The sequence below is a fragment of the Nicotiana sylvestris genome, chromosome 1, assembly GCF_000393655.2.
Source record: "Nicotiana sylvestris chromosome 1, ASM39365v2, whole genome shotgun sequence".
NCBI lineage: Eukaryota > Viridiplantae > Streptophyta > Magnoliopsida > Solanales > Solanaceae > Nicotiana > Nicotiana sylvestris.
The window spans coordinates 151,886,263-151,905,941 of NC_091057.1; the positions used below are offsets into that span (position 1 = coordinate 151,886,263).

General features: G+C 37.7%; 1 long non-coding RNA gene across 2 annotated transcripts in view; it reads right to left on the reverse strand.

Moving 5' to 3' along the window:
• Positions 1 to 5,527: 5,527 nt before the first annotated feature.
• LOC138880470 (uncharacterized) overlaps positions 5,528 to 19,679 on the reverse strand; it is a 30,761-nt gene continuing 16,609 nt past the window's right edge. The window contains exons 2-5 of one of the 2 annotated variants that reach the window (XR_011403160.1): positions 8,401 to 8,466; positions 8,113 to 8,153; positions 6,043 to 6,185; positions 5,528 to 5,807 (exon numbers count right to left, since the gene is read on the reverse strand). This is a non-coding gene — a long non-coding RNA (uncharacterized lncRNA). Of the gene's footprint in view, positions 5,859 to 6,042; positions 6,186 to 8,112; positions 8,154 to 8,400; positions 8,467 to 19,679 lie in introns of both variants that reach the window. The other variant, XR_011403158.1, reaches the window with a different exon arrangement.

Consider the following 19,679-nt stretch of genomic DNA (forward strand, 5'->3'; position numbering starts at 1 on the left):
GCCTAAATATAGATTTCCAAGCTTTCTTCCCAAAATTCCAAATATCGACCCCGGGCCCAGTTGGTCAAAACACGACGCTCGGACCAAATTCATATCGCCCATTCCCCCACGAGCCCGAACATATATTTTGTTTTCAAATTCGACCCCAAAACGAGGTCTAAATCAAGAAAAAATGAAAAGCCCTAACTCTACCCATTTCCCCCAATTTCTACCATAAACTACATGATTTGAGCTTAGGAATTAGATAAATAGTGATGGAAAATGAAGAAAACAAGCTAAACAATACTTAACCAAGAAGATTTGGTGAAGAAATGCTCTAATAATCGCCTAGAATCTTTGGAGAAGAAAGGGTTCGTGTATTTGGTGAAAATTTCCCGCCACTGTTCTGTTTTGGGCATTTTAAATAACCAAATTTGCCCTTCACGTTCGCGGGATCAAGGTCGCGTTCGCAAAGGGTTGGCTTAATAGACTATCGCGTCCGCGATGAGAAGGACGCGAACGCGAAGAGAAGGACTGTAGGGTCTAGGGGATTGGCCTACGCGAACGCGTTGGCCTGTACGCGAACGCGATGAGAAAAGGCTGGGAACCTACACGAACGCGGTCCAGCCATTGCGAATGCGAAGAAGGAAGAAGGGCTAGGCCCTCAGAGTTCTATAACTCTATGCGAACGCAATGAGGGAATGTGAACGCGAAGAAGGACTCGCTTGAGGCTTCGCGAACGCGAACAAGGCGTCGCGAACGCGAAGAAGAAAAGACGTGAGCACCTGATGCAGATTTTCTGCAACTTTTCTAAGTTCAAAACCACCCCGGAACACCTTTGAAACACTCCCGAGCCCTCGGGGCTCCTAATCAAACACATACACTAACTCTACAACATCCTATGAACTTAACCATATGATCAAATCGCCAAAATAACATCAAAATCAATATATCAAAACTCAAAATCATTAGTTTTTCTTCAAAATTCATAACTTTCAAATTTAGAGTTTTAAGTCCGAAACACGTCAAACGACGTCCGTTTTCAACCAAATTTATAGAAAGCGCTTAAACCATATATAAGACCTGTACCGGGCACCGGAACCAAATACGGGCCCGATATCAACACGTTCTAATCAATTTACATTTTTATTAATTCCCACCCTTGGGAGTCGTGATGACGCCTACTCGTGGAAGCTAGGCAAGCCATAAACCCTTGAAAATCATTAATCCTTTTCGTTTTATACTTGTTTAAACAATTAAATTAATAATGGATAAGTAATTAAATGGCAGCGGAAAAATAAACTCTTAGCGGAAGTCTTAGATAAATATAAACCAAAATGCACAACAGTCAATACATGTCTCTACCCAACACCTGGTGTCACAACGTACACGGACTATCTAAGAGTGCTAAATACAAGAGTCTGAAATAATGAAATAAAACTTTGTCTCGGGTACAAAAGGAAACAGTGCATAAAACAGACAGAAGAGATGTCGGGCCTGCGGACGCCTGCAGGACTACCTCGGGATCTCGTGGACTGTAGGATGGCTCCCTAGCTACTACTGCGCTCTGTAAGCTGCTCTAGTATCTGCACATATGTGCAGAGTGTAGCATCAGCACAACCGACCCCATGTGCTGGTAAATGTTTGGCCTAACCCTGGCGGGTAGTGACGAGCCTAGGACCAAACTCCAAATAAACATGTGTAGTTATATATAATATATGGCGGAAAAGTAAACAGGCAATAAGCAGTAGAAGGGAGGGGGTACATGCTTCGGGGGAGCAATTTAACTTAGCAAAAACCAAGTAACTATGAAGGAACAGTACTATAGCTAAAGCAATATAAAAATACTACTGTTGCGGCGCGCAAGCCGATCCATATGCATATTATAATTGTTGCGGCGTGCAACCCAGCCCGATATATATAATATCTGTTGCGGCGTGCAACCCGATCCAATGTAATATTTGTTGCGGCGTGCAATCCGATCCAATGTAATATCTGTTGCGGCATGCAACCCGATCCAATATATATATACATTCATTAATAAAGATGTTACAGCGCATAGCCCATTCCAGATGTACAGCTTACAGTGATCACAACAACAATCGCGGCAAGGGACTAACCATAAATTACACTATCCCGGCAAGAGAATTCAACAGCACAAGTATAAACGTCCCGGCTAGGGAGAATCAACTATAACCAATCTCAATTCAACTTCTAATTATCGCTACTATCATCATTTTCAACTCTCGAGTACTTCTACGAAATAAACTAAGCCTTCGCTCAATACCATGGATTTTTCTCACTATTTCAATCATAATATTATTCAAGAATGCACAAGTATCAATTTAAGACTCACGGTCATGCTCGACACCAACGTATAGATACTCGTCACCATGCCTATATGTCGTACCCAACAAGAAACACATAGCAAATATGACTCAACTCCTAATCCCTCAAGCTAAGGTTAGACCGAACACTAACCTCAAACTTCCATGGCCAATTCAATCCTCAATTACAACTTTTCCTCTTGAATTCAGCTCCAACTCAATCAAATCTATACAATAATGACTTTATATTATCAATATAAGCTAAACAAATCAAACCCAATGCCTAAATATAGGTTTCCAAGCTTTCTTCCCAAAATTCCAAAAATCGACCCCGGGCCCGCTTGGTCAAAATACGAGGTTCGGACCAAATTCATACCACCCATTTCCCCCACGAGCCCGAACATATATTTTGTTTTCAAATTCGACCCCAAAACGAGGTCTAAATCAAGAAAAATTGAAAAGCCCTAACTCTACCCATTTCCCCCAATTTCTACCCTAAATTACATGATTTGAGCTTAGAAATTAGATAAATAGTGATGGAAAATGAAGCAAACAAGTTAAACAATACTTACCCAAGAAGCTTTGGTGAAGGAATGCTCTAATAATCGCCTAGAATCTTTGGAGAAGAAAGGGTTCGTGTATTTGGTGAAAATTTCCCGTCACTATTATGTTTTGGGCATTTTAAATAATTGGGCGAATTTGCCCTTCGCGTTCGTGAAATCAAGGTCGCATTCGCGAAGGGTTGGCTTAACAGACTATCGCGTCCGCGATGAGAAGGACGTGAACGCGGAGAGAAGGACCCAGGGGATTGGCCTACGCGAACGTGTTGGCTGTACGCGAACGCGATGAGAAAAGGCTGGGAACCTACACGAACGCGGTCCAGCCGTCGCGAACGCGAAGAAGGAAGAAGGGCTCGGCCCTCAGAGTTCTATAACTCTATGCGAACGCGAAGAAGGACTCGCTCAACGCTTCGCGAACGCGAACAAGGCATCGCGAACGCGAAGAAGAAAAGACCTGAGCACCTGATGCAGATTTTCTGCAACTTTTCTAAGTTCAAAACCACCCCGGAACACCTCCGAAACACTTCCGAGCCCTCGGGGCTCCTAACCAAACACATACACTAACTCAACAACATCGTACAGCCTTAATCGTGCGATCAAATTGCCAAAATAACATCAAAATCAATGAATCAAACCTCAAAATCATTAGTTTTTCTTCAAACTTCATAACTTTCAAATTTAGAGTTTTAAGTCTGAAACACGTCAAACGACGTCCGTTTTCAACCAAATTTACAGAAAGAGCTTAAACCACATATAAGACCTGTACCGGGCGCCGGAACCATAATACGGGCCCGATACCAATGCGTTCTAATCAATTTTCATTTTCATTTTCCTTAATAATTTCAGAAAAATAATTTCTTTTAAAAATTCATTTCTCGGGCTCAGGACCTCAGATTTTCATTCCGGGCATACGCTCGAGTCCCATATTTTTCTATGGACCCTCCGGGACCGTCCAATCATGGGGCCGGGTCCATTTACCCAAAATGTTGACCGGAGTCAAACTCATTCATTTTAACCTCAGAATTTCGCATTTAAGCTTTTGCGATTACGCACCCGGACTGTGCACGCAAATCAAGGCGACTAAAAATAAGGTTTTCAAGGCTTCAGGAGCACGAAAGGATAGAAAAAACAGGTGATGACCCAAAGGGTCATCACAGAAAGACTCAACTACCTCCTAACCTACAACCCTAATACTCGACCTCCACAACTTCCTATCAAGAGCTATGTCCTCAAAAATCTAAAGCCTCGCCATGTCCTGTCTGATCTCCTCTCCCCGATACTTCTTAGGTCATCCTCTACCTCTTCTCATATCCTCCAAAACTAACCGTTCACACCTCCTTACCGGAGCATTTGGGCTTCTTCTTTGTACGTATCCGAACCATCTGAGTCTCACTTCCCGCATCTTGTCATCAATGGGAGACACACCCATCTTTCCCGAATATCTTCATTCCTAATGTTATCCATACCAGTGTGCCGGCACATCTACCTCAAAATCCTCATTTCTGCTACTTTCATCTTCTGAATATGTGAGTTTTTAACAAGCCAACACTCAGCCCCATACATCATGGCCGGTCTAACCATCGCTTTGTAAAACTTACCTTTGAGTACCGGTGGCACTCTCTTGTCACACAAGACTCCAGATGCAACCTCCACTTCATCCACCCCACCCCAATACGGTGTGTGACATTCTCGTCATCTCTTCCCCCGGATAACCGACCCAAGGTACTTGAAATATCCACTACTTGGGACGACCTATGATTCAAGCCTCACTTCCACGCCCACATCCCTCATCTCAGTGCTGAACTTACACTCTAGGTATTCCGTCTTCGTCCTGCTCATCTTGAAACCCTTAGACTCAAGAGTTTATCTCCAGACCTCTAACCTCTCGTTAACACTGGTTTTCGACTCATTAATCAGAACTATGTCATCGGCGAATAACATATACCATGGCATCTCCCCTTGAATATGGTATGTTAACGCGTCCATCACTAGGGCAAATAAGAATGGGCTGAGTGCTATACAATATCATTTTTCCAAAAACGAAAGGGGGTATTATCACTTTTAGCTCGTGACAGAAACTATTTACATTTAATAATTGAAAAAGTATATAAAACTTGTACAATTTTTGTATATAACAAACAGTGTATATATATACTAGGTAAGGATAGCTCGTGCCAGCACGGGCCCAATATTATGAACGTTAAAACTATTATTATCAACTTTTTTTGGTTTTGAATTTGTAGGGAATAAAAATTTCATCAAATTAGATGAAGAAAAAATCACAACATAACATCATATAAATCATCAAATTGAACTAAAACAGAATAATCTAATTTTAAACATCAATTGTGGCTTCGGGCATGTGTGGACCTTCCCTTTCTTTAAGATCCACAAAACACTAATAAATGATATGGTTATCCAGATTTTCTTTCAATTCTTGTACTTGAGCTGCCTTAATGCTTCCTGCCCATAATATTTAGAAAAAATAAAAGATAAGATATTCAAATGATGTAGCAATCAACTTTGATTGTAAATTTTCATGGCAAAATCATGCTTGACATTTGACAATGTAAAACCAAATTCATATCTCAAAACTAAGAACCGCATCCGAACATCTCTTAAATTCTAAATACTCCAAAATTCATAAATTTGTATCCCATTCATACTTCACCAATAAATTATCCAGTAGTAAAGATCTCTGTCATTATTTATTTAAAAGAAAGAAGACATAAAATAAACGGGACGGGATCAAATTATCTATTCAGCTTTCCACAGCTAATGATCAAGCAACGGTGAAGATTGCATATTATAGCTCAAAATCTCCCTTCATAGTGTCTTGTGTAATACCAGAATCATCACTTGAATTTCACGATTTTTTGTCCGAAATAGCACATATTGGAGCACAGCCACCTTGGCTATACTTGGTGCAGAATGAGCTTGACTGGGACATAAATATAGTTGCCATCATTAGAGGGAAAAAAAACTGGTCAAGCTGCAAAACACTATAAATTAGCCCACTTAATAAGCTTTAACTAAAATTTTAGGAAAAAATAATAATAAAACAAACGGCATCAGAGATGCACGAAAACGTCCAAAAAAGTTATTTTGCAAATCTGCATAAGATAGAACAGAAGCAATTGACAGATCATACTTTACCTACAATTAAGAAATCTTACTTTTTCTTGCATTCAGTAGGCCTTGGCTCTTGGCTCTGTTTTCTACACATTTCCATAACCTTCTCTTTCGCACAACATGACGCAACAATTCTTATGCTCCCAACAACATCATTCAAAATTTAACTTGCTTCCTCAAACATAATCTGTGGAAAATAAGATTAGTCAGTAACATTAACATCGAAATAAAAATGATTTAACCATCTGAGATACTATTAGCAAGCTTTCTATCTTGGCTAATCTATTTATTCAACTGGTGTTCGAGAGCAACTCACAGACTTATTTATCCATATATTTTAATTTTACACGCAACTCAAACAAACTCGTGCATTTGATTGAACTCTTTCATGAATTTGATTTAATCTTACCCATTATTTCAACTACTGGTATTATAGCAAGCATAATAAGTGCCAACTTCTAACTCACTTCAAAAGCAATAAATAAACTTGTTCGCAAATGCAGCATCTTGAACCAGTTAAGTAAATGCATTTCCTACTAAAGCATGTCCCACCAGTTAAGTAAATGTATTTCCTACTAAAGCATACACCGGGGTTGCATCAACAGAGATCCTAGCAACACTCATTCCAGTGACCATTAATTCATCAAACCGTCTCACCTTCACGTGTGGACCACCTCCTCAAAGCAAATAGATTTTATACTTTTATTATCTTACAATAACCACCTATACCAAAAAGGCATGTTCTTGCTTTAGAGATATAGCTGCTCGTATTAAACTTCCATATCCATTATATAAAGACTAAACATACTTTTGGTGAGGATGTTTAGATATGAAAATAGCTCCATTTAATATCCACTAATTGAAATAATGAACAAAAGCTTTAATTTTTTTTGACAAGAAATACAAAAAACAACTCTAAAATAATATGGTTAGTTAAACAATGTAGTAAATACCTAAATGCAAAAGCTTAAATTCAGACAAAACAACTCACTTCATTCAAAATTTGACAACATTGGTAATTAAAAGAATTGACTTGGTGGTCATTTTGCGTGTTAGTCTACTTTTTCTATATTTTGTATTGAATTTTATTATTATTTATAACTGATGATGTGTGTTGGTGCGAAATTTTTAATTTTCTATCGAATTTAAAAAGAATAAGCAAAATATCTATACATAATAGCCATGGAATCATATGTTAACACCAACACACAAAATTTCTCTTTCAAATTAGTATGTTGTCATATTTCATTAGATACACATAAACTTGAGTTGTTGTGGTCACTTCCTAGCTCCTACAGTCATTCTATGTCGTATGAACCTAATGCTGTGCAAGTAAAGATGCACATTGGCAATACATCTAGTATACCAACCCGAGAGGGTAGTTCGAACCCTGTGCCATGCGAACTAAGCATGATATTTAAATTTTAGGATTATAGAAGATTTCAGTTGGTCCCAAGGGTTCGCCAATATCTAGGTCATCAGAAAAGGAAACAATACATTTCCTATACCATCCAGTCTTGTTCATTTATTTTATTATACCGTTATGAGATCTTTCAATTGTAAAATTCTTTCTTTTAACTTGGTTATTACACATTATAAGCATGTGTCCACATAATTTGAGATTTAAGTAAACAAAACCTAGAGATAATTATATACTAACTCACCAATATGATTAGATTATCTACTTAATTTGCCTCCTTATCATTACAAGCAGAACAAAAAAGCTTGAATATTAGTTGCTTATGCTCTAGTGAAATGTATAGGAAGAGAGTGTTCCGCAGATAAATTTTATTTAAGTAGTTTGCCTCTGGTTCTGGACATATCTACATTGATAGTTTTAGCAAAGATTGTTATACTTTATCAAGTAACTCTCCTAAAGGAGAGGAAAGGGAGCTGAATATTATGCATCTCTGTTAGAGGAAAAGAAAAATTCAAATATATCAATAGCTAGATTTTGCTAATTTTATAATATCCAAGAATATATTCCATCCTCATATATAAACTCCAAATGCAAGGAGTTCATAGATAAAGTATTATATTCTAACCCTGAATCTAAATGTGAAAATTTACATATAACAACTGTCAAACATGTAATGACAAATGGGTAAACTTACTTGTCTTTGTACATCTTGTCCCATCTTTAGCCATAATATTCCTACAAAAGGAAGAAAGAGTTCAAAGCTAAATTCTTTCTATAACATAATTCTGATTTCATAAAGTTTTGATAGCTTATGTGGACAACTCTAATGTGAGCTTCAATCCACTGTAGAACCTTAGTCTGCCTCTAAGAATTTGCCTCCTTTGAAAAAGATGTTAAAACATAAGGTATTAATTTATCATACTCTGTCATGTATAAACTTGCATATTGACAGAACATAATTGAAAATATTTTTCTCATTCACCTCGTACTTCCTCGTTGAAACAATTAGTCCCACCACCTGAAATATGATTTCGAAATCCCTTGGAACCTTAAAGCAGATAGTTACGGAGTCATAATCAGACGTTCAAAAATAATATTTTCACATATAAAAATAATTCAAAAATAGAAAAACAAATAAAGTGATATGCGTATCAGGCTAGACCTGCGAAAATGTTACAATCACAAAATAATGTGATAACACATGAATATTCAAGAAAAAATGGAATATGCACCAAAATTGAGATAGCAGATGCACCAAAAGGAAATTGCAGAAGCAAACTCACAAAACCCCAAAAAGAATCATGTCGATAGAAGCAAACAAGATACCCAAAAAATTCCAGCAAAAGCAAAGAGAGCAAAAATAATAGAAATGGACCCAAGATAGATAAGAAGAAAGCGATGAACCAGAGAAAACAACTAAGTTGCAATATTAGAAAAATGTAATATGTTGTCTCTGCTGAATTAAAAGACACGTGGAATCAACATCTTTTAGAATCAAATGGAAGAGACACGTACTCTTTTCAGTGCAAAAGTGTATTGGTAACTGAGAAATATGTAAAGAACTGAAGAAGCATTAGTTGAAGGTGAAGAAAGAAAGAAGTTGTTGTTGTCATCTAACATCACTACTTCCTATGTGCACCATCACACACACACACACACACACACATATATATATATATATATATATATAATTAAAACATGTATTGCAAAATATATCGACTGAAAACAGTTTTGAGCATATTTAATTGTTAATTCTAAGGCTCCAATGTCTTCAGCCAATTGGTCAAACATATGGCATATAATTTCACGAAAATATATGAAAGTACGATATGAATTAGCCATCCCAAAATAATTAGGGCAAAGTAATCACAGCAACCCTTCATCAATTTCACACAACCATCAAAATAGTCCAAAAAAAAAAGAAAAATAAAAGATGTCTATCAAAATCTCATCATCATATAAAGGAAATAGAATGGATCCCAAAAACACAAAGAAGGAAACTGCAAAAACCAACACATATCATCAAAATCCCATCACCAAGAAACTCCGCAGAATTCACATATATGATAAACCCCCAAAACCAAAAAGCAAATGAGAAAATGTAGAAATCAAGTAAAAGCTAATGGCCAGAGTGAAGAAGAAACTTAAGGAAAAGCTGGAATAGGGCAATAATCGAGCATAAAGACTTTAGACCAAAATCAAATTTCAACTCAAAAAGGGATTATCACTTGGTTTATGCCCTTTCTCGATGCTACGCTTTGATTGTGGTGAATTGTTGCTGTACTGCTTTTTCTTCGTGCATGCCTAGAAAATTCCAGATTGGGATATTGAGTAGAAAGAGAGAGAAAAGGGAATTAAGATTAAGATGTTAAAGAAAGAGATGCACACCTGGAGTCATATAACAATTACATGTAGACTTATGGGTAGGCAAATAAAGCCACATATATGTATGATACAACAAAAGTGATGCTAAATGACTAAAGTGTTCTCAAGCTTTTTGAAATAGACACTAAACAGACACATCGAAACTCAAGCTCTTCTATAGAAAATGTGACATAAAAAGAAATTTCAGCACCATGATACTGAACTGATTTGAGTAATCACTAAATTGATTGGCACTTTCAAACTTGTTAACCTACTCCACGCCTTCACAACTATCTTTGCAGCAAGTTTTGTCGGTAAAGCTCTGCAAGTTGCCAAATCCAATGATAAAGCATCCCATATACTATCACAGCCTGTTATAAGCCTTCCTCAGCATTTGACGCTACTAAAAGAAGAAAGTAATATCTCTTTTAGGAAGCTGGTACCAACCAACCCATCCTGTTCCAAGCACCATTGCTCTCTTCTTTGCTGATTTTGATTCACTCTCTTTAATTTGTTTTTTACTTTCTACAGTTGACTAATTCATTCAAAAGCATCAACCACTAATATTATCTACAGAGATGATGAGAAAACCAAGTATACCACAAAGAGAACCTTTTTTTGTTAATAATATAGACAAGAGAACCTATTCTAGTTAATAAAAATTAACATGAGATAAAAGAGACTTGAAGCTTCCTTTCATCCGAATGGCAAGGCTTGCTAGTTTCCTGAAGTACACTCGTATCTGTCTATCTAGTATGTATCTAGAGAGTCAGCATTGTTTCTTCTTTTAAGATTTAGATACTCAATCTGTAATATTTTTGTATGTACATTTCTGATCTAAAAGCTTGTAAACTTTTGTCAAATTATTTATAATTTAATACATTTGAAGTGATAAGTTACATCTAATTTTTGTTGTTGATAAAAAGTTAAACAAATAGTAGCAAAACTGCAATAGAGATATACTTGAAGCAAATAGAATATGTTAAAGAATAATTTCTTTAACACTGGTACATAACAAATAACACACAATATATAATTTACTAATTTTGTAGAAGTAAATAATGTATGTCGCGCCCCTTTTTCTAAAGCAAACTGGGGTTTATGACATTTGGGAGGACAACTCGTTCCCTTTTGGGAATTGAGTTTGGATTGAAGAGTCGCCACCTAATGATTAAAGTGCATTAGGACACTAAGAAGGGTTTGAGTTGAAGAACTAGAGTTTGGGTAAGGGCTAGAAATTATCCCGAGGGGAAGGTGTCAGGCACCCCTCAGGATCCACTAGTGTGGTTCCCGGCCATGTTATAATTGTGACTTTAAATAACAAATAAGAAAATAGAGGTCTCAAATAGAAGGGATTTACACATAATGTTGCAAGTAAACTGAAAGTTTGAAACAAATAAAGGAAGCAGAAATTTTAAGAAAAAGTTTGAACAATTCTGAAATTAACAAGTAAAGGGGAAGGGGGTCCTAGGTTTATGAACAATATGGATCATATCAATGCAATACCCGGTAATCGCTCCTCAGAAGAGGGGTTACACGTGATATTAGCGCACTGGTCATCATATCCATATCTACCATTTCCCACCCCATTAATGTATTAAAGCACAAAATGGTATCATTACTTATTGCATACTATTATCCGTCCCAATCCTATCAGTCCGGAGGCATTTGGGACTACTAATCCTAAAGGGAAGGGATATTTTGGCTTTTTAGAGTTTAAAGGATAAAAAGTCTAAGGCGACAAACAAAACACATAAAAACAGTTAAGGGGAAACATATAGCAGTTTAAAGGCTCGAACAGGCCTCCTCACTTAAAGAAACAGATTATTTAGCATGGCTTACATATACTGGTTATGGTTTGAATTAAACTTAATGTTAAGGCAGGTTGATTTATCATATATTTCTCAGATGAGAAGTCTGAATTAGGCCTTGTCTGGTTGTAGTTATCAAAGACTGGTGCAGTTAATTAATTACCTACTGGCTTGCCTAGGTGGAAGTATACTAATTTTTTAAAGAAGGGTTACTAATTTTAGAACCAACTAAATTCTGCAGATATTAAAACGATATTACTACTGATTTTAAACTTATTGACGAAATAGACGAATCAGATTCAAACGATTACTCCTATAGGCATGATTTCTAAGCGTTATTAGTTTTAAAGCGTTTATAAAAGTGCAAGAGTCCTATAGGCATGGTATCTAAGATGCAACTTGTTATTATTTTAACCTATAGACTGTTTTCCTAATGACAGATGTATATGCAGAAGTGCAGAAAACCTATAATCATGATTTCTATATGCAGAATTGCAGAAAACTTATAGGCGGGATTTCTATATGATATGCATAAGTGCAGGATTTCTATATGATATGCATAAGTGCAGAATTTGTAAATAGTAATTCCTATGAGCATGTTGTCTACCCATATGCATACATAAGTGACCCTCCCCTTTTCACTAAAGCCCCCATAAGTTATTACAAATTATTGCAGACCCGAATGAATCAAGAAAAAGTAAAAATTATATCAGAAATTTAAGCTACAACCAAACAGCCTAATTCAGACTCAAGGTCTAACAATATGAGATAAACCAACTTCCAGGATCCGATTTCCAAAGCCTTCTCTTATTTGGGATGTGTCAAAGTTCCCAAGAGCCTCAAGGGGGCTCCGGGCAATGCTTACACCCCAAATACATTGCAAAATTAGATTATAGTGCAGCGTGGAAAGGCCAGCCCTCAAATGTCCAAGTTCAGAGGAAACTCAAGGTCCCAAGGCAAGGCTCATAGGAGGAGGGGTAGAACTTAGAGTCTAAGAGTAAGTGCAAGTGAATAGAGGGGGAGTTAGGGAAGGCCATGGCAGGCTGGTGGTCATGCCCAGCAATTAGGAGTGCTGGCACACCCCTGACCAGCCTGTTAACCACATTTAGAGTTAGGATCCATTGGGGATCAGGTTCAGACCTGGGCAGCAATATGGATACTGCCAGGCCATGAGCCTTAACTCAAGCACATAGAAGGGAGTGGGGGTATAGGGAATTCATAACAAACAACAGATACAAAGAGAGAGTAACATAAATAGTTAACATTAATCACTGAACATGAACAGCAAAGTAAACAGGATTGCAGAAACTGTAAATAAACACATAGGGGTGAGGCTGAAAAGTTAAATCAGAACATACCAGTTTTATAGAAAACAAACAAGTAAAAACAGTAGTCTTGAAAAGCCAAGTTGCAAGCAAATAGTTCCAAAAGATCTCAAAAAGAGAAGAATGTTGTGATATTGTAAGTGTGTAAGTAAGTTGAAAGTATTGAACTGAAGGTTCAAGGTGTCCAAGTGCTGAAGGGTCGTACCCCTTTTATAGTGCAGAAAACAAGTAACAAAGGTAAGAAAATAGTTTGCAATCAATCACATAGAATCTCCCTTCAGTTAAGGGATTCTGATTTCAAACAGGTAGAATACACTTAAGGAAAGAAATTTGATTAAAAACCTTTCAAAATAGCATAAGAAGGGTAAATACATAGAGTTTATTTAAGGAAAAAGTTCAGTGGTACACGTTTTGTGAAAAATAAGGAAAGTGTATCAATCAAATAGCCAGTAAAATCAAAGTGGCAGGCTTCGTTCGAATGAACCAAGTCAGGAAAAAGGTAATGGAAGGTTTAATTTAAAGGAAATCAGTAACAATTAATTAAACCCTATTAAAGGAATTCAGAATCAATTAGTAATTAGCAAAACTCCTTTTTAAAGAAGAATTTCTCACATATAAAGCAGACAAATCAAACAAAAAGAGTCGTCATATCACTTAGAAAAATAGTCTAACATTGAAAGGTTCAGAATCATAAGCAAAGGGATACAAGTCCAGTTTGTAGACTCATAGTGAGTCTGAGAGTCCAGGGTCCCAAAGTGGAACCCTAACTCGCACACAAAATCAAAATTGCCAAGAAATCCCCAAATCCTAGGGTTTCGAATTGAATCAGACGTAGAGATGAGAAGGCAGGTCATTGAAATAGACCCAAAGGTCTATTTCAGAGCCCTATGAGAAACAAAACAGATATGATAGCAATTTTGAAACAACAAGGAAAGAAAACTGATTTAAAGCATGAAGAATATGTTTTAAGAAAAGCTTGGAACTTAAACAAGTTCAGAAGAAAGAAGTGACACAAACTTAGGCAAAAGCAGATGAAACATGTTTAGCAAGAATACGATCAGAGTCCAGTAAAGCAAACAAAAATCAAAGAACTCAATGGTAAACACATATAGTAGAAGAGTAAGGAAAACATAACATGGATTAACATGTGAGCACATGTATAGTAGAAAAAGAAAAGTAGAAGAACAATACATGCGTAGTAAAAGAAGTCATACGAGCATAACATAGACAAACACACATAAAGAAAGAATAGAAAGAATCAGAAAGATGTTTTTGAAAAACCTTTCAGAAACCCTAAATCGAAGACAAATGATTTTGAAAAGAAAATTTGGGGAAAACCTTTTAAATGTCAAGTAAAGCATAGATCTAAGCGAACAAACAACGAAAGAACCTCGAATAGAAATGAGAAAGGCTTGGAAGAAAAATCAGATCCTGAGTCGAAGAGGTCAGGAATCAGGATTCTAGTGCTTGAATATGCCGGAGCATGGCCGGAGAGGCCATAGAACTATAGATCTGAAAGGATCTGAGGGACAACCATCAAAGTCAGACTTCAACACTTCAAACAACCATGATTTAATTGTGGAGAGGGTCGAGTACAGACCATCCATGGCCTAAGAAGCCATGGATTCCGGTGAAAGTTCGGTGAAATAAGGTAGGAGGAGGCTAGGGTTCCGAAGAGTTTTGGAGAGAGTTTGAGAGCGTTTGGGATTCAAAGACGGCTGAGAGGTGAAAATGAGGGGATTAGGGTAGGTCGTTTGGTTTAATTATGGAAGGGTGAGTTATGGCTGTTGATCTTGAGTGATCAACGACCCAGATTCGAGAGGGTAGGTGGGAACCGGGTAGGGTCGTTTGGATTGGGTTATGGGTTGTGTCAAATTAAAAAGTGGGCCGGTCCGGTTGGGGTTGGGATTGGGTCAAATAATGGTTAAAATTAAAATGTAAAAAGAGGCTATAATTGAAATAAAGTGAGGCTAAATGTTAAATAGCCATTTTCACTTTTTATTTTATAAAACTAGTAAAGATGATTTTAAAAGCAAAGTAAAAGTACTGAACCAATTAATAATATTTAAATATTAATTTAAAAATACTTGAACCAATTTTACAATTATAAAATGTTATAAATCTTAAAGTAGGCTATAATTGCAATTATATGCAATTTGGCTTTAAAAATACCAAATAAATTTGTAAAAATATACAAAAATCACCTTAACTATATGGTGTAAATATGAGAATAAAATAAGTTATTCACCAAAATAATAATCTTGGAAATAATTGTTGGATTTTGTACTACTAAAATAGATAATAAATTAATTTTAAAATCTAAAGAAAATTGTGAAAAATACTAAAATACTTGGGTATGTTTATATGCATATACATGTTATTTTGAAAGTATTTTGTATATAAAAATACATAGAAAAAAATTGAGTATCAACAATGTACCTTTAGACTTAGTGGATGATGGATGTGTATATTGCAGAATACATATAGAAATAGAAAAGGGAAAAAAAATGTGTTTCAGTCATATCGTCAAACGCCTTGACTGCACCAAAATTCTTCTACGTTCCATCGCTACTTTAGAAAATAATCACACTCATGTGTGAAATATACAAAGAAATATGAAAAACTTGATAAGCAGAAAGATTCCAATATCAGTAATCTCGGAGAAAATAGATCACAATTCTACTGCCAAGTTCATCCTCGAAGAACCCATTTACTCTCCAAACAATCAACACACACCATAAATAGCAGTATATCACAAACATGCATATTTTAATATTATAGAAGAGTTTGTATCATCCGCAAACTCTAAACACAAACTGAACATTGCATATTTTCCTCAAAAAAAATTTACAGTCAGATTTTGAGAGAAACATAGACGAATTGTAACTAAATGGAGAAACTTTAGACGAAAACCAAGTGAAGGCCAAGAAACAGCATAATACAAGTGAAGAATGATGTTTTTTTTTGAAAAGGTAACATCAAGTGAAAAATGATTAGGAAGAAGTAAATACCTTTCAACACTTTTTCAAGGGATGAATTTTTATTTCTATACTATGCTTATGCCTGTGGATTTTCTTTAATTGCAAAAATAAATAGAATTGAAATAGCTGAGATCCAGTTTAATAAAATTTAAAATTATTACTCATTTAGCAGGATACATATTAGTATTAGTTGTGACGTCCCGGCCGGTCGTCTTAAGAATTAATGCCCCGATCCCCTATTAATTGCTTCCCCTAAGTTCATTTCTACTATTTTGTTTTGCCGGGACATTCAGTGTTGGGTTTCGGAGAGTTTTGGGACACTTAGTCCCTAAATGAGAGCTTACGTGTTGGAAAGTGGTCCGTCGTCGGAATAGTGTGAAGACGATCTCGGAATGGAAATCCGATGGTTCCGTTAGCTCTATTAGGTGATTTCGGGGTTGGGAGCGTGTTCGGAATGCATTTTGGAAGTCCGTAGCTCATTTAGGCTTGAAATGCCGAAGTTTGAATTTTTGAAGTTTCCGGTCCGATAGTGAATTTTTGATCCGAGAGTCGTAATGGAATTCCGAAAGTTGGAATAGCTCCATCATGTCATTTGAGATATGTGTGTAAAATTTCATGTTATTCGGACGTGGTTTAGTCAGGTTTTTTATCGAAAGCGTGTTTTGAGAGAATTTGAAGTTCTTAGGCTTAAATCCTTGATTAATTCGAGTTTCCGACATTGTTTTAGGTGGTTTAAGGATTGGTGCAAGTTTGAATGATGTTATGGGATATGTCTGTAGGTTTGGTTGAGGTCTCGGGGGCCTCAGGTGTGTTTCGGATGCTTAACGGGGCATTTTTGTGTTGAAAAGTGTTGCAGATTTCTCTTCAGTTATGCTGCAGATTTTTCCTTCTCTGCGATCGCATCTTCACCTCCGCGATCGCATAGTGCAAATTCCAGAGGGGGCCAAATCCTTCTATGCGATCGCATAACCTGGATCACGATCGCATAATATTGCCCTTCCCCTTCTTCGCGTTTGCAACTCCCTCTACGCGTTCGCACTGAATAAACTGAGTCGGTGTCTCATAGCCCAAGTTCTTCTACGCGATCACATGACCACGGTTGCGTTCGCATAGACCTGCTTCTTTCTCTTCTGCGATCATAGGCCCTTCTCTGCGTTCGCATAGGCTATTTTCTGGGCCTTTATAATTTACTCTTCGCGATCGCATTCCTACTCTTGCGATCGCATAGAACAAATCCCTAGGCAGTTATAAACAATTCAAAACCGAGGGTTTGCCATTGTTATCAAAACACAAGCTTGGGAGCTCGGATTTGGGAGAAATTTCGATGGTTTTTCGGGGGCAACTACTGGGTAACGATTCTCTACTCCCTTATGCTTAAAACCCACTAATCTAATCACGAATTCATCCTTAATTTCGGATTTTTGAATGAAAAATGGGGAAAACTTCATAGACAAAACTATTGAGTTTTGAGTGGGGGTTTGACCTCTTATTTAGGAGATTTTTATATGGTTAGACTCGTGAGAGTACAAGGGTTCTGAAAATTTGAAAATTACCCGATTCTGAGACTTAAGCCTGAGGGGCGTTTTGGTCATTTTACCTAATTTCGCGTCTTATCTTTGAATTAAATAGTAGAATCAGTTGCTTGATATGTTATTTACGATATGTAATTGAATTGAATAGATTTGGGCCATTTGGAGTCGGATACTCGTGGCAAAAGTGTGATTTCGAGTTGATTTTGGAGCCGGTTCGAGGTAAGTGGCTTGTCTAACCTTGTGTGGGGGACCTTTCCCCTTAGGATATGATATTTGGTAATTGAATGCCTTGTATATGAGGTGACGAGCACGTACTTGAGCTAATTGTTGAAAATCTGGTTTTTACTTAAGATATTGAGATTGAGTTTCTTTCGTATTTGCTTTATTCTACTTGCAATTATAACCTGTGTTAGATTAGAAAAACATGTTTAGTTTATTTAAGTTGCCTATTTGCTTAAGTTGCCTTGACTGTACTACGTGAAGCATGTTAGGCTAGTACTACCTGTTGCTTGTCTTTTTGTACTTCATTTTTGAATATCTTCTGGTTGTGGATGCGCATTTACATTGGGACTACGGATGTGGGATTCCGTTAGCTCCCCCCTTGTTTGTTTACTTTGGGACTACGAGTTAGATTCTCGATAGATCCCCCTGCACTTTTACTTTGGGACTACGGGTTAGATTCCCAGTTGATCCCCCTGCACATTGATAGTTGGACTACGGGACGGTATCCCGGGAGATCCTTCGGATATACTTATATGATGGACTACGGGACGGTATCCTGGGAGCTCCTCGGACAGTTGATGAAATGGACTATAGGATGGTATCCTGGGAGAGCTTCGGTGTTGGTACTGATATTGATCTGATTTACTCTGTGTTACCTTATTCTCCGCGTGTTATTGTTGCTCCGTATAACTTGTCTTACTTCATAGTTTTATTCATTATTTTTGTTTATTTCATACTATTGCAAGGCTTGTTATTATATTTTATCTCAGTAGGGCCCTGACCTTCCTTGTCACTACCTGACTGAGGTTAGGCTTGGCACTTACTGAGTACCGCTGTGGTGTACTCATGCCCCTTCTGCGCATGTTTTTCATGTGCAGATCTAGGTATCTCCACCCAGGCGTACTATTCCCGAGGCGGAGAGTTCTAGCGGAGACTTCGAGGTATATTTGCCGCGTCCGCATACTAGGAGTCTCTATCTTATTCCGGCTTTATTAGATAGCTTTCCTTTCTTACTGTTGATTAGACACTGTGGAGTTAGAGTAGTGTATCACATTTCTATTAGCATGTGTTTCCCGTGAGTTTCCGGGTTTTGGGATGTGTTATAGATTTTTCGTGATGATTGAGTTGTATATGCTGAGCGGCACTTATATACAGTTTCTCTTATAGTTGTTCAAGCTTAATTATCTATTTTCCGCAAGTTTAATTTGTTTTTCCGCATTATTAGGCTTACCTAGTCATAGGGACTAGGTTCCGTCACGACATGTTCATGGTGGGTGAACTAGGGAGGTGACAAGTTGGTATTAGAGCTCTAGGTTCATAATAGTCACGGAACACAGGCTGGTTTATTAGAGTCTCGCTGATCAGTACGGAGACGTCCATACTTATCTACGAGAGGCTATGTAACTGTTAGGAAAAATCTTCACTTTATTTGATTTCCTTGTCGTGCGATATTTTTGACATCACAATTCTAAACTTCTGTCTTCTATTCTCTCACAGATGGTGAGGACACGTGCTACTCGGGATGATCAGGCATCCGCGCCCCCTACTGTAGCCATCAGAGGCTAGGGCCGGGGTAGAGTCCGTGGACGCGCACGTGGTGCAGCCAGAGCACCTGCGCGAGCTACCGCTGAGGTACCGCCAGCAGATCCAGCCGGAGTTCAGGCACCTGACACGCCTACTACCACTACCACTCCAGCCCTTCAGGTGACGTAAGCTCAGTTCATGTCTATGTACACCACTCTGGCTCAGGCAGGGTTGTTTCCCCTTGTTGCAGCCACATCCCAGGCTAGGGAGGAGCGCAGACTCCCGCCGCCCGCACTCCCGAGCAGCGAGTGCATGTTAAGCAGGTCCCAGAGATCATTCCTGTTCTGCCTGCAGTGCCAGTTTAGCCCGTGGATTGGGCAGCTACTTTTGAGGACGAGCAGCAGAGGTTGGAGAGGTTCAAGAAGTATGATCCTCTGGTATTCAGTGGGCTAGCATCAGACGATGCCTTAGAGTTTCTAGAGGAGTGCCACCGTATTCTTCG